At 48.4% G+C, this 13,461-nt stretch overlaps 1 long non-coding RNA gene across 1 annotated transcript; it reads right to left on the bottom strand.

Annotated features, from left to right (window-relative positions):
* Nucleotides 1-10,167: 10,167 nt before the first annotated feature.
* LOC140725988 (uncharacterized) lies at nt 10,168-13,394 on the bottom strand. The gene is made up of 3 exons (XR_012098557.1): nt 13,114-13,394; nt 12,204-12,361; nt 10,168-11,331 (listed from the first exon to the last, which is right to left on the bottom strand). It is a non-coding gene; the product is annotated as an uncharacterized lncRNA (long non-coding RNA).
* Nucleotides 13,395-13,461: the final 67 nt, after the last annotated feature.

The raw sequence follows: 13,461 nt of genomic DNA, 5'->3' as shown, positions 1-13,461 counted from the left end.
ATTTCCTTCTTAAACTCCTTCCTATTAGCCTTAAAATCTTCTAGATTCCTATCATTACCTAGTTTTTTAAATCTTTCGTAAGCTCTTCTTTTCTTCTTGACTAGATTTACAACGGCCTTTGTACACCACTGATCTTGTACCGTACCATCCTTTCCATGTCTCATTGGAATGTACCTACACAGAACCCCACGCAAATATCCCCTGAACGTTTGCCACATTTCTTCCGTATGTTTCCGAGAACATGTTTCCAATTTATGCTTCCAAGTTCCTGCCTGATAGCCTAATTTTTCCCCTTACTCCAATTAAACGTTTCCCTAACTTGTCTGTTCCTATCCCTCTCCAATGCTATGGTAAAGGAGATAGAATTGTGATCACTATATCCAAAATGCTCTCCCACTGAGAGACCTGACACCTGACCAGATTAATTTCCCAATACCAGATCAAGTACAGCCTCTCCTCTTGTAGGCTTATCTACATATTGTGTCAAGAAACCTTCCTGAACACACCTAACAAACTCCACCCCATCTAAACCCCTCACTCTAGGGAGATGCCAATCAATAATTGGAAAATTAAAATCTCCCACCACGACAACCCTGTTATTATAACATCTTTCCAGAATCTGTCTCCTTATCTGCTCCTCAATGTCCCAGTTACTATTGGGTGGTCTATAAAAAACACCCAGTAGAGTTATTGACTCCTTCCTGATCCTACCTTCCATCCACAGAGACTCAGTAGACAATCCCTCCATGACTTCTTCCTTTTCTGCAGCCGTGACACTATCTCTGATCAACAGTGCCAAGCCCCCACCTCTTTTGCCTCCTTCTCTATCCTTTCTGAAATATCTAAAGCCTGGTACTTGAAGTAGCCATTTCTGCCCCTGCACCATCCAAGTCTCTGTAATGGCCACATCATAGCTCCAAGTGCTGATCCACGCTCTAAGCTTTATTCATAACACTCCTTGCATTAAAATAGACACATCTCAAACCACTGGTCTGAGCACATCCCTTCTCTATCACCTGCCTATCCTCTCTTTCACACTGTCTCCAAGCTTTCTCTATTTGTGAGCCAACCTCTCTTTCCTCTGTCACTTCAGTTTGGTTCCCACCCCCCCAACAATTCTAGTTTAAACTTTCCCAATAGCATTAGCAAACTTCCCCACCAAGGTATTGATGCCCCTGGGATTCAAGTGCAACCCGTCCTTTTTTTACAGGTCACACCTGCCCCAGAAGAAGTCCCAATAATCCAGAAATCTGAATCCTTGCCCCCTGCTCCAATCCCTCAACCACGCATTTATCCTCCATCTCATTCTATTCCTATACTCACTGTCACGTGGAACAGGCAGTAATCCCGAGATTGCTACCTTTGAGGTCCTGCTTCTCAACTTCTTTCCTAACTCCCTGCACTCTGCTTTCAAGACCTCTTCCCTTTTCCTACCTATGTCATTGGTACCAATATGTACCATGACCTCTGGATGTTCTTCTTCCCACTTCAAGATATCGTGGACACGATCTGAAACATCCTGGACCCTGGCACCTGGGAGGCAAACTACCATCCGAGTTTCTTTCCTGCGTCCACAGTATCACCTGTCTGAGCCCCTGACTATAGAGTCCCCTATCGATACTGCCTTGCTCTTCCTTTCCCTATCCTTCTGAGCCACAGGGCCAGACTCTGTGCCAGAGGCACGGCCACTGTTGCTTCCCCCAGGTAGGCCATTCCCCCCTCCCAAGCAGTAATACTTATTGTTAAGGGGACAGCCACAGGGGTACTCTCTAGCATCTGCTTCTTGCTTTTCCCTCTCCTGACTGTTACCCACTTCTCTGTCTCCTGTGGTCCCGGGGTGACTACCTGCCTATAACTCCTCTCTATCACCTCCTCACTCTCCCTGACCAGACGAAGGTCATCAAGCTGCATCTCCAGTTCCCTAACGTGGTCCCTAAGGAGCTGCAGCTCGACACACCGGGTGCAGATGTGGTCGTCCGGGAGGCTGGGAGTCTCCAGGACCTCCCACATCTGACACTGGCGCAGCAAACCTGCCTCACACACATACTTCCTGTCTTTATTTTAAACAGGGCCTTGACCCCTTATCGCCTAAGCCCCGTTGAGCCAAAGCCTTCCTACTCTGTCTCCCACTACTCCATCGCCCGCTCTGTAAATCTGTCTTCTTTTTAAACTTTTCCCGCTGTTCTCACTGGCCAACCTCCACATGCTTGCACAGTCGTGCCCCGTTCAAACCGCTGAAGAAATAACTGTCACCTTTTAAACTCCGCTCGCTTTTAAACTCTTCCCGCCGTTCTCATTGGCCGACCTCCACGCGCTTGCACAGTCGTGCCCCGTTCAAACCGCTGAAGAAATAACTGAAAATTGACTGGAAATTAAAGAAATATAATAGAATTTATGAAATCTATAAACAAAGATGGACAAGCAACCAATGTGCAAAAGAAGACAAATTGTGCAAGTGCAGAAAGTAAACGATAGTGAGAATTTGAATTCAAAAGATTCTGCAGACGCTGGAAACACACACAAACCGCTGGAGGAACTCAGCAGGCAGTCTATCAGGCCGAGACCCTTCATCAGGACTAATTATCCCGATGAAGAACCTGGTGAAGGGTCTCAGTCTGAAATGTCGACTCTTTATTCTTCTCCATAGCTGCTGCCTGACCTGCTGAGAACATGAGTTGCTGAGACCTTGAAAGTGAGTCAAAAGATTGTGGAGTCAGTTCAGTGCTGAGCTGAGTGAGGTCGTACACTCCGGTTCAGCAGCCTGATGGTTGAAGGGTAATAACTGTTCCTGAAACTGATGGTGTGGGAACTAATGTTCCTGCACCTTCAGCTTGATGATCGTAGTGAGAGGAGAGCATGGCTAGTAACTTCCATGACAGTGAAGATGGTGCCCTTGGTTTAACACTGCACCTGAAAGCACAATCGTTTGGTGGAAAACTCCTCACTGGTTAAGCAGCAGTTTATCTCAGTTCTCTGGCATGAGACAAAAAGCCACAGGAGGACAAGCAGCTTCCCCACCGACAAAGGACTGGCGCCAGGTATGGCTCCACGGGGAAACGACTGCCTGAGGCACACCCGTGAACATAAACAGCCAGAGCCCTCGGGGAGGGAACTTGGCAAACAAAGCCGAGGGACACAGGAGAACGAGAGATGAGGGCACAAGGAAAGAAGGAGATTGAGGAACAGGAAGAGAGGAGGGTGAGGAACAGGGAGAGAGAGGGGAGTGAGGAACAGGGAGAGAGGGGAGTGAGGAACAGGGAGAGAGGAGAGTGAGGAACAGGGAGAGAGGAGAGTGAGGAACAGGGAGAGAGGGGAGTGAGGAACAGGGAGAGAGGAGAGTGAAGAACAGGGACAGTGAGGAACAAGGAGAGAGAGGGGAGTGAGGAACAGGGAGAGAGGAGAGTGAGGAACAGGGAGAGAGGGGAGTGAGGAACAGGGAGAGAGGAGAGTGAGGAACAGGGAGAGAGGGGAATAAGGAACAGGGAGAGAGAGGGGAGTGAGGAACAGGGAGAGAGGACAGTGAGGAACAGGGAGAGAGGGGAGTGAGGAACAGGGAGAGAGGAGAGTGAGGAACAGGGAGAGAGAGGGGAGTGAGGAACAGGGAGAGAGGACAGTGAGGAACAGGGAGAGAGAGGGGAGTGAGGAACAGGGAGAGAGGACAGTGAGGAACAGGGAGAGAGGAGTGAGGAACAGGGAGAGAGGGGAGTGAGGAACAGGGAGAGAGGAGAGTGAGGAACAGGGAGAGAGGGGAGTGAGGAACAGGGAGAGAGGGGAGTGAGGAACAGGGAGAGAGGAGAGTGAGGAACAGGGAGAGAGGAGAGTGAGGAACAGGGAGAGAGGAGAGTGAGGAACAGGAAGAGAGGGGAGTGAGGAACAGGGAGAGAGGAGAGTGAAGAACAGGGACAGTGAGGAACAAGGAGAGAGAGGGGAGTGAGGAACAGGGAGAGAGGAGAGTGAGGAACAGGGAGAGAGGGGAGTGAGGAACAGGAAGAGAGGAGAGTGAGGAACAGGGAGAGAGGAGAGTGAGGAACAGGGAGAGAGGGGAATAAGGAACAGGGAGAGAGAGGGGAGTGAGGAACAGGGAGAGAGGACAGTGAGGAACAGGGAGAGAGAGGGGAGTGAGGAACAGGGAGAGAGGACAGTGAGGAACAGGGAGAGAGGGGAATAAGGAACAGGGAGAGAGAGGGGAGTGAGGAACAGGGAGAGAGAGGGGAGTGAGGAACAGGGAGAGAGAGGGGAGTGAGGAACAGGGAGAGAGGACAGTGAGGAACAGGGAGAGAGGGGAGTGAGGAACGGAGAGAGGAGAGTGAAGAACAGGGACAGTGAGGAACAGGGAGAGAGAGGGGAGTGAGGAACAGGGAGAGAGGAGAGTGAGGAACAGGGAGAGAGGACAGTGAGGAACAGGGAGAGAGAGGGGAGTGAGGAACAGTGAGAGAGGAGAGTGAGGAACAGGGAGAGAGGGGAGTGAGGAACAGGGAGAGAGAGGGGAGTGAGGAACAGGGAGAGAGGGGAGTGAGGAACAGGGAGAGAGGGGAGTGAGGAACAGGGAGAGAGGAGAGTGAGGAACAGGGAGAGAGGGGAGTGAGGAACAGGGAGAGAGGAGAGTGAAGAACAGGGACAGTGAGGAACAAGGAGAGAGAGGGGAGTGAGGAACAGGGAGAGAGGAGAGTGAGGAACAGGGAGAGAGGGGAGTGAGGAACAGGGAGAGAGGAGAGTGAGGAACAGGGAGAGAGGACAGTGAGGAACAGGGAGAGAGTGGAGTGAGGAACAGGGAGAGAGGAGAGTGAAGAACAGGGACAGTGAGGAACAGGGAGAGAGAGGGGAGTGAGGAACAGGGAGAGAGGAGAGTGAGGAACAGGGAGAGAGGGGAGTGAGGAACAGGGAGAGAGAGGGGAGTGAGGAACAGGGAGAGAGGACAGTGAGGAACAGGGACAGTGAGGAACAGGGAGAGAGGAGTGAGGAACAGGGAGAGAGGAGAGTGAAGAACAGGGACAGTGAGGAACAGGGAGAGAGAAGAGTGAAGAACAGGGACAGTGAGGAACAGGGAGAGAGAGGGGAGTGAGGAACAGGGAGAGAGGAGAGTGAAGAACAGGGACAGTGAGGAACAGGGAGAGAGGGGAGTGAGGAACAGGGAGAGAGGAGAGTGAAGAACATGGACAGTGAGGAACAGGGAGAGAGAGGGGAGTGAGGAACAGGGAGAGAGGAGAGTGAAGAACAGGGACAGTGAGGAACAGGGAGAGAGGAGAGTGAAGAACAGGGACAGTGAGGAACAGGGGAGTGGGGGAAAGTGAGGAATGGGGAGAAAGGAGAGTGAGCAACAGGGAGAGAGAGGGGAGTGAGGAACAGGGAGAGAGGAGAGTGAGGAACAGGGAGAGAGCGTAGAGTGAGGAACAGGGGAGTGGGGGAAAGTGAGGAATGGGGAGAAAGGAGAGTGAGCAACAGGGAGAGAGAAGATAGTGAAAGAGGTGAGATGAAGAGGAGGGAGGGTGTACGGAGCAGATTGGGTTGATTGTTTAGGGTACGAATGAGAAATGTTTAGAGACTGGCCGTAGGAGAGGAGTGTGAAGTTTGAGAAGATTTGGCATACCGTATTTGATGGACTTCTATAGATGTGTGGTGGAGAGTATGTTGACTGGTTGCATCACAGTCTGATAAGGAAACACAGTGCCTGCAAATGGAAATTTCTACAAACAGTGGTGGATGTGGCTTAGTCCAATGAGCACATTTGCGTGGAGCATTGTCACAGGAAAGAGGGTTGTGGGGGTGAGGCCGATGTTTTAAGGAGGGGAATACTCTCGGACAACACAGAGTGTTACAGCACCAGTGATCATGATCAGGGTTCAATTTGCTCTGCTCCCCATACAGAGTCCTATGTACATTCTCACTGTGACTGCGTGGGTTTCCTCCACATGTCCGGTTTCCTCTCGTGTTCCAAAGACTTTCTGAAGGTAAGGGTTAGTGAGCTGTTGGCGTGCTATGTCAGTGCCACAAGCATGGCGATGATTAGCGTTGGCCCGCCACAAGCATGGCGACGATTAGCGTTGGCACGCCACAAGCATGTCCCCCAGCACATCATCGGAGTGTGTTGGTCGTTGACGTAAAGAACACACTTCACTGTATATTTCAATGTACGTGTGACAAATAAAGCTAATCTTAATCTTAATCCAAATATGATTTTTGTAAAAGACCAAGACTTTAGCAATGACAGTGTCTCTTAGGGTAACCAAACCATTTCTGGTCAATTACTTTGAAGTCAATTTATTTACAGTACTGTGCAAAAGTCTTAGGCATATATATATAGAGCTAGAGTGCCTAAGACTTTTGCACAGTACTGTATGTTGGTAAAAATAGGAAGGTGGTTGAGAAACAGAAATAAGAATATTGCTCAAAACCTTTCATATCCATGTACTTATCCAACTGCCTTTTAAATGTTGTTTTTGTCCCTGCCTGAACTACATTACCCGGCAGCTCATTGCTCACACCTACCCTCTGTGTGAAGAAGTCACCTCTCATGTCCCTGTTAAACCTTTCCCCTTTCACTTTAATCCTGTGCCTCCCCACTTCTTTTTGATTCTTTTTCCCTGAGAAGAAGAGAGTGCATTCACCCGAGCTCTGCCCCTCGTGGGGTTGTACACCTCTGCAACTTTTGTCTCTTAATCTCCTACTTTCCAAAGAATAATGGCCCAGTATGCCCAACCTCTCTCTGCATCTCAGGCCTTCTAGTTACAGCAATGGTTCTCAGACAGACAGACTTTATTGATCCCGAGGGAAATTGGGTTTCATTACAGCCGCACCAACCAAGAATAGTGAAGAAATATAGCGATATAAAACCATAAATAATTAAATAATAATAAGATAACCATAGTGTGCATTGTGGATATCAAAAGTGGAAATAAGTCCAGGACCAGCCTATTGGCTCAGGGTGTCTGACACTCCGAGGGAGGAGTTGTAAAGTTTGATGGCCACAGGTAGGAATGACTTCCTATGACGCTCAGTTTTACATCTCGGTGGAATGAGTCTCTGGCTGAATGTACTCCTGTGTCTAACCAGTACATTATGGAGTGGATGGGAGTCATTGTCCAAGATGGCATGCAACTTGGACAGCATCCTCTTTTTAGACTCTCCGTCAGAGAGTCCAGTTCCACCCCCACAACATCACTGGCCTTACGAATGAGTTTGTTGATTCTGTTGGTGTCTGCTACCCTCAGCCTGCTGCCCCAGCACACAACAGCAAACATGATAGCACTGGCCACCACAGCCTCGTAGAACATCCTCAGCATCGTCCGGCAGATGTTAAAGGACCTCAGTCTCCTCAGGAAATAGAGACAGCTCTGCCCCTTCTTGTAGACAGCCTCAGTGTTCTTTGACCAGTCCAGTTTATTGTCCATTCGTATCCCCAGGTATTTGTAATCCTCCACTATGTCCACACTGACTCCTTGGATGGAAACAGGGGTCGCCGGTGCCTTAGCCCTCCTCAGGTCCACCACCAGCTCCTTAGACTTTTTCACATTAAGCTGCAGATGATTCTGCTCACACCATGTGACAAAGTTTCCCACCGTAGCCCTGTACTCCGCCTCATCTCCCTTGCTGATGCATCCAACTATGGCAGAGTCATCAGAAAACTTCTGAAGATGGCAAGACTCTGTGCAGTAGTTGAAGTCTGAAGTGTAGATGGTGAAGAGAAGGGGAGACAGGACAGTCCCCTGTGGAGCCCCAGAGCTGCTGACCACTCTGTCTGACACACGTGTTGCAAGCGCACGTACTGTGGTCTGCCAGTCAGGTAATCAATAATCCATGACACCAGGGAAGCATCCACCTGCATCACTGTCAGCTTCTCACCCAGCAGAGCAGGGCGGATGGTGTTGAACAAGCTTTTCTTCAACAAGCTTTAGAGAGGGTGCAGAGATTTACCAGGATGCTGCCTGGAATAGGGAGCATGTCCTATGAGGATAGGGTGAGCGAGTTGGGGCTTTTCTCTCTGGAGCAAAGGAGAATGAGAGGTGACTTAATAGAGGTGTACAAGACACATAGATCGAATGCACTTCTTCCCTGGGTAAAAATGGCTAACACGAGAGGGCATAATTTAATTAGATGAAAGTATGGGGGGATGTCAGAGGAAGGTTTTTTTACACAGAGAGGGTTGGGTGTATGGAAAGTGGCACACTGGGAATTTTAACAGGCTCTTAGACACATGAAGGACAGAAAAATGGAGGGTTATGTAGGAGGGAAGGGTTAGATTGATGTTAGAGTAGGGTAAAGTGTCAGCACAATGTCATGGGCTGAAGGGCCTGTACTGTGCTGTAATATTCTATGTTCTATGTACGTTCTGTAACTTCCTGCCCCTTAGGAGCCTCAATGTACAGAGGGACCTTGGGGTGCAAGTCCATAGCTCCCTAAAAGTGGCAACACAAGCATATCAGGAGGTGAAGAAGGCGGATGGTGTACTTGCCTTCATCAGTTAGGATGTTGAGAATAGAAGTCAGAAATTCATGTTGCATCTATATGTGTGTATGGTTGCGCTATATTTGTAGTTGAGGTAGGTACCGAACAGCATATAGAATCATAGGGAAATACAGGCCCTTCAGCCCATCTAGTTCATGCCAAAACTGTTTAAACTACCTACTCCCATCAATCCGCACTGGGACCATCGCCATCTATACCCCTACTATCCACATACCAATCCAAACTTCTCTCTTACATTGAAATCGAGCTCACATGCTCCGCTTGCACTGGCAGCTCGTTCCACACCCTCACAACCCTCTGAGTGAAGAAGTTTCCCTCATGTTTCCCAAAAGCTTCTCCCCTTTCACCCTTAACCCATGACCTCTGGTTGTAGTCCCACCCAACCTCAGTGGAAAAAGCCTGCTTGCATTTACCCTATCTACACCCTCATAATTTTGTATACCTCTATCAAATCTCCCCTCAGTCTTCTACATTCTAAAGAACACAGTCCTAATCTATTCAATCTTTCCTTATAACCCGCATCCTTCAGACACAGCAACATCCTTGTAAAGTTTTCTCTGGACTCTTTCAACCTTGTTTACATCTTTCCTGTAGACAGAAGACTAAAACTGCACACGATACTCCAAATTAGGTCTCACCAACATCTTATACAACTTCAACATCATATCCCATTTCCTGTACTCGATACAGTGATTTATGAAGGCCAATGGGCCAAAAGCTTTCTTTACCACCCAATCTACCTGTGATGCCACTTTCAGTGAATTATATACCCGTACTCCCAGATCCCTTTTCTCAACCACACTCCTCACTGAGTAAGAGCTTCTCTGGCTGGTCCTACGAAGTGCAAAACATCACACTTGTCTAGATTAAATTCCACCTGCCATTTTTTCAGCTGATGCAGATCCTTCTACCAGCTCGCTGTCCGCTATACCCTCAATCTTGCCGGCAGTTGCAAATTTACAGATTCTGTTAGCCACATTGTCATCCAGATAATCTGTATAGATTTAAAAGGCATTTGAATAAGCACATGGTTTACAGCAGGGGTTCCCAATCTATTTTTTTTTATCACAATGAGGCCTACCATTAACCAAGGGATCCCAGGTTGGGAACCCCTAGTTTAGAGAATATGGAGCAAACACCGGCTGGTGGCGTAGTGGCATCAGCGCCGGACTTGGGAACGAAGGCTCCCGAGTTCGAATCCAGCCGGCTCCAAAAACCCGGAGAGGGATGGGTTCCACCAGATGCCCAAGGCACGCTGTACGATGAGCAGTCACCAAAAAGATGGGTGCAAAAAGCTTGTCATGACGGCGCCCCGACGACTCCACCTGGAGTTAAGGACACACATACGCACATGGGAATAGCTTGGCTGGGATGAACAAGCTGAGCAGAATACCCTATATCTGTGCTGAGTAGTGCCTGGCCCAAGTATGATTGGGTTATAGACTGAGGAGTTGTCTTTTGGTGGGTTCTCGGGTGGCTGTAGGGGCCAATCGGGATCCACGTACTCTGCTGCAGGGTGGGCACGAGTAAGTGGTGGCTGTGGTTACCGGTTGGGTCTTTCAGTTGTTCAGTCTCTCCTTTCAGAGCTGCCATTTGTTCTCTGCGGTGCAGCGCAGATTGTCCTCATTCCTCCAAGTTGAGTGCAATGTCGACCCAAGTTTTAGAAAGCAAGCAGGTTTATTTGCACAGCACTTCACAGACACAAGGCAGTTCAAAGTACTTTACATAGAACAGGATATAAAAATCAAACATCACATTTCAGACAATATCTAAGAAAATAAAACCACATAAAGATAGACATGATAATATAAGTTACAGTACAGGAGAGTCTAATTAAAAGCTACAGTGAAAAGTTTTAAGCCTCAATTTAAAAGAGCTTAAAGTTGGGGCGGACTTCAGATCCTCTGGAAGGTTAATGCAGCCATGTGGAGCAGAGTAACTAAAAGCTGCCTCACCATGTTTAGTTTTGACCCTGGGGACGGTCAGCAGACTCGCCCAGACAACTTGAGAGCTCGGGAAGGTTCATAATGCAGCAAGAGATCGGAGATGTACTCTGGCCCCAGCCCATTCAGTGCTTTATAAACCAGTAGCAATATTTTAAACCCAATCCTCTGATGTACGGGAAGCCAGTGTAGGGATCTGAGAACCGGAGTGGTAAGTTCTGCTTTCTGGACTCTGGCAGTGGCGTTCTGAATGAGCTGCAGCTGTCGGAGGGATCTTTACAGAGACCTGTGAAATTGCCATTACTGTAGCCAAATAAATGCACGGACGAGTTTTTCTGGATCTTGCTGAGACATAACCCCTTTGACTCACTATATCTTTAAGGTGGTGGTAGGCTGACTTTGTAATTGTCTTTACGTGGCTGTTAAAATTTGAGTTGGACTCTTTCACAACACCAAGGTTTCTGGCTTGGCTTGTGGAGTGATGCCATTCAATCATGAATGATTTATTATCCCTCTCAATCTCATATAAGACCATAAGACATCGGAGCAGAATCAGGCTACTCGGCCAAATTGTAATTGGTCATTGTAAATGGTCCTGTGATTAGGCTAGGGTTAAGTAGGTGGGTTGCTGGCTGGTGCGGCTTGTTGGGGTGAAAGGGCCTGTTTCCTGCTGCATCTCTAAATAAATAAAATACAGCACAGGGATTCGAAGTCAGCACTGACTTTTAATCATTCTTTAGATGTGGTGTTGAATTTCTTCAGGCCGATTTTGATGTTATCTCTGAAGTGTTTCCATTTCCCACCAGGGGCTCGCAGACCTTCCTTCAACTGGGAGTAAAGGATCTGTTTGGGGAGACGTGAGTTCAGCATCCAGGTGACATTTCCTATTCCTGGGAGTCGGTGTTGCTTTATCGTGGTGGAGATGCTGTTCATTGAATGGACAATGAAGCCATGAACAATATACCACTATTTTGTTTTTCTTTTTTTTAAACTCTCTTTTTGCACCACTTACAGTATTTAACACAAACACACACACACACACACACACACACACACACACACACACACACACACACACACACACACACACACACACACACACACACACACACACACACACACACACACACACACACACACACGCAATCTTATTGTAATTTCATCATTATTATTACATGCCGTGTCGCATGACTTAGGCAATCACAGTTGTTCTTTCACCCTGCCCTCAAATTCACCTGGTCCATTTCCAACACTTCCCTTCCTTTTCTCGATTCTGTTGGTGATATCTATTATGTTTGGTGCTCCCGGTGTGGCTTCCTATATATTGTTGAGACCTAACGTAGATTGGGAGACTGCTTCTCCAAGCATCTACGCTCTGTCAGCCAGAATAAGTGGAATCTCCCAGTGGCCACCCATTTTAATTCCACTTCCAATTCCCATTCCACTATGTCCATTGTGGGCCGGAGGGCCTGGGCTGTGCTGTAGGTTTCCTACGTTCTGGGTTCTAACTTGCCACAGTTCTTCTGCAGATTTGGTCTATCTCTCTTGCTTCTGTTTCTCTTTAATCCCAGACAGACTGTTGATATCAGGGCTCTGTGGAGACCATACCATCTGAAACCACATAAAAACCTGGGGTGCCAGAGACTTTTGCACGGTACTGTAGAACATAGACCAGTACAGCACCAGAACAGGCCCTTCAGCCCACAACGTTGTGCCTAACCAATTAAATTAGTCATCAAACGGTCAACTAAACCAACCTCCTCCGCCCACACCATGTCCTCACTTTCATGTGCCTACCTAAGCATCTCTTATCTAGTGTTTCTTCCGACGCCCCAAGCTGCAATAGGATCGCGCTGCCTGCTCCACTGTTGTGGCGCCCATGTTCTGGACTGTAGTGCTGTGGGACTTCAGGCCTGTCATCAGAGACAGGGGGCGGCAGCACTGCTACTCGACCGCTGCGGCATTCACAGTAAAAGAGGAAGAGGTAAAATCGTTAATATAATGGCTTCAGATCTCCCAAAACATATTCAGAAACACATGTTCACCTTGACTGTTGGGCTGGTGTCTCCAGCTGTGACCCCTGAACTCCGGGAAGGTTGGCTCACGTTGGCAATGCTAATCCTCAGAGACAATGACCATAGAACATTACAGCACAGAAACAGGCCCTTCAGCCCTTCTTGGCTGTGCCGAACCATTTTTCTGCCTAGTCCCACCGACCTGCATCTGGCCCATATCCCCCCATACCCCTCTTATCCATGTACCTGTCCAAGTTTTTCTTAAATGTTAAAAGTGAGCCCGCATTTACCACTTCATCTGGCAGCTCATTCCACACTCCCACCACTCTCTGCGTGAAGAAGCCCCCCCCCCCAATGTTCCCCTTAAGCTTTTTCCCCTTCACCCTTTACCTCTGTTTTTTTTTCTCCCCTTGCCTCGCTGGAAAAAGCTTGCTTGCATTCACTCTATCTATACCCATCATAATTTTAATTTTAATTTGACTGACAGGGTCAAAGCCCAGATCGTGTTTGTTACCACACAAGTGTGTGTGTTTGCACAGGTGCAGTGGAAAACTCACTTAGACCAGCCGCAAGGGAATAGTGCATCAGATATGCAGCATTCACAATAAAACCATAAATTATTGTGGTGGGGAACCATTCGACAGTCTTATAACAGCGGCTCAGACGCTGTCCTTCAGCCTGGTGGTACGTACTTGTGCCCGATGGGAGGAGAGAGAAGAGTCCGGGGTGGGTGGGGTCTTTGTATAGTCTGGCTGCTTTACTGAGGCGGCGAGAAGCGTAGACTGAGTTCACGTGGGGAGGCTGTTTGTAATGTCCTGAGCTGTGATCACATCTCTCCGCTGCTTCTTGCGCTCTCGGGCAGAGCAGTTGCGTACCAGGCCGTGATGCACCCGGACCACGGGTCACGGGATTTCCCCGATCACAATAGTACTGCGTTCCCGAATCCATCAATTGTATTACAAACAATTCTCGTTGTAAGCACACACCGTAGCGGAACTGCCCGGACTGAATAACAGACTGTGCGTATTTACAGAGAATAC

This window comes from Hemitrygon akajei, chromosome 4, assembly GCF_048418815.1.
Source record: "Hemitrygon akajei chromosome 4, sHemAka1.3, whole genome shotgun sequence".
NCBI lineage: Eukaryota > Metazoa > Chordata > Chondrichthyes > Myliobatiformes > Dasyatidae > Hemitrygon > Hemitrygon akajei.
This window is presented reverse-complemented; position numbering and strand designations above follow the sequence as displayed.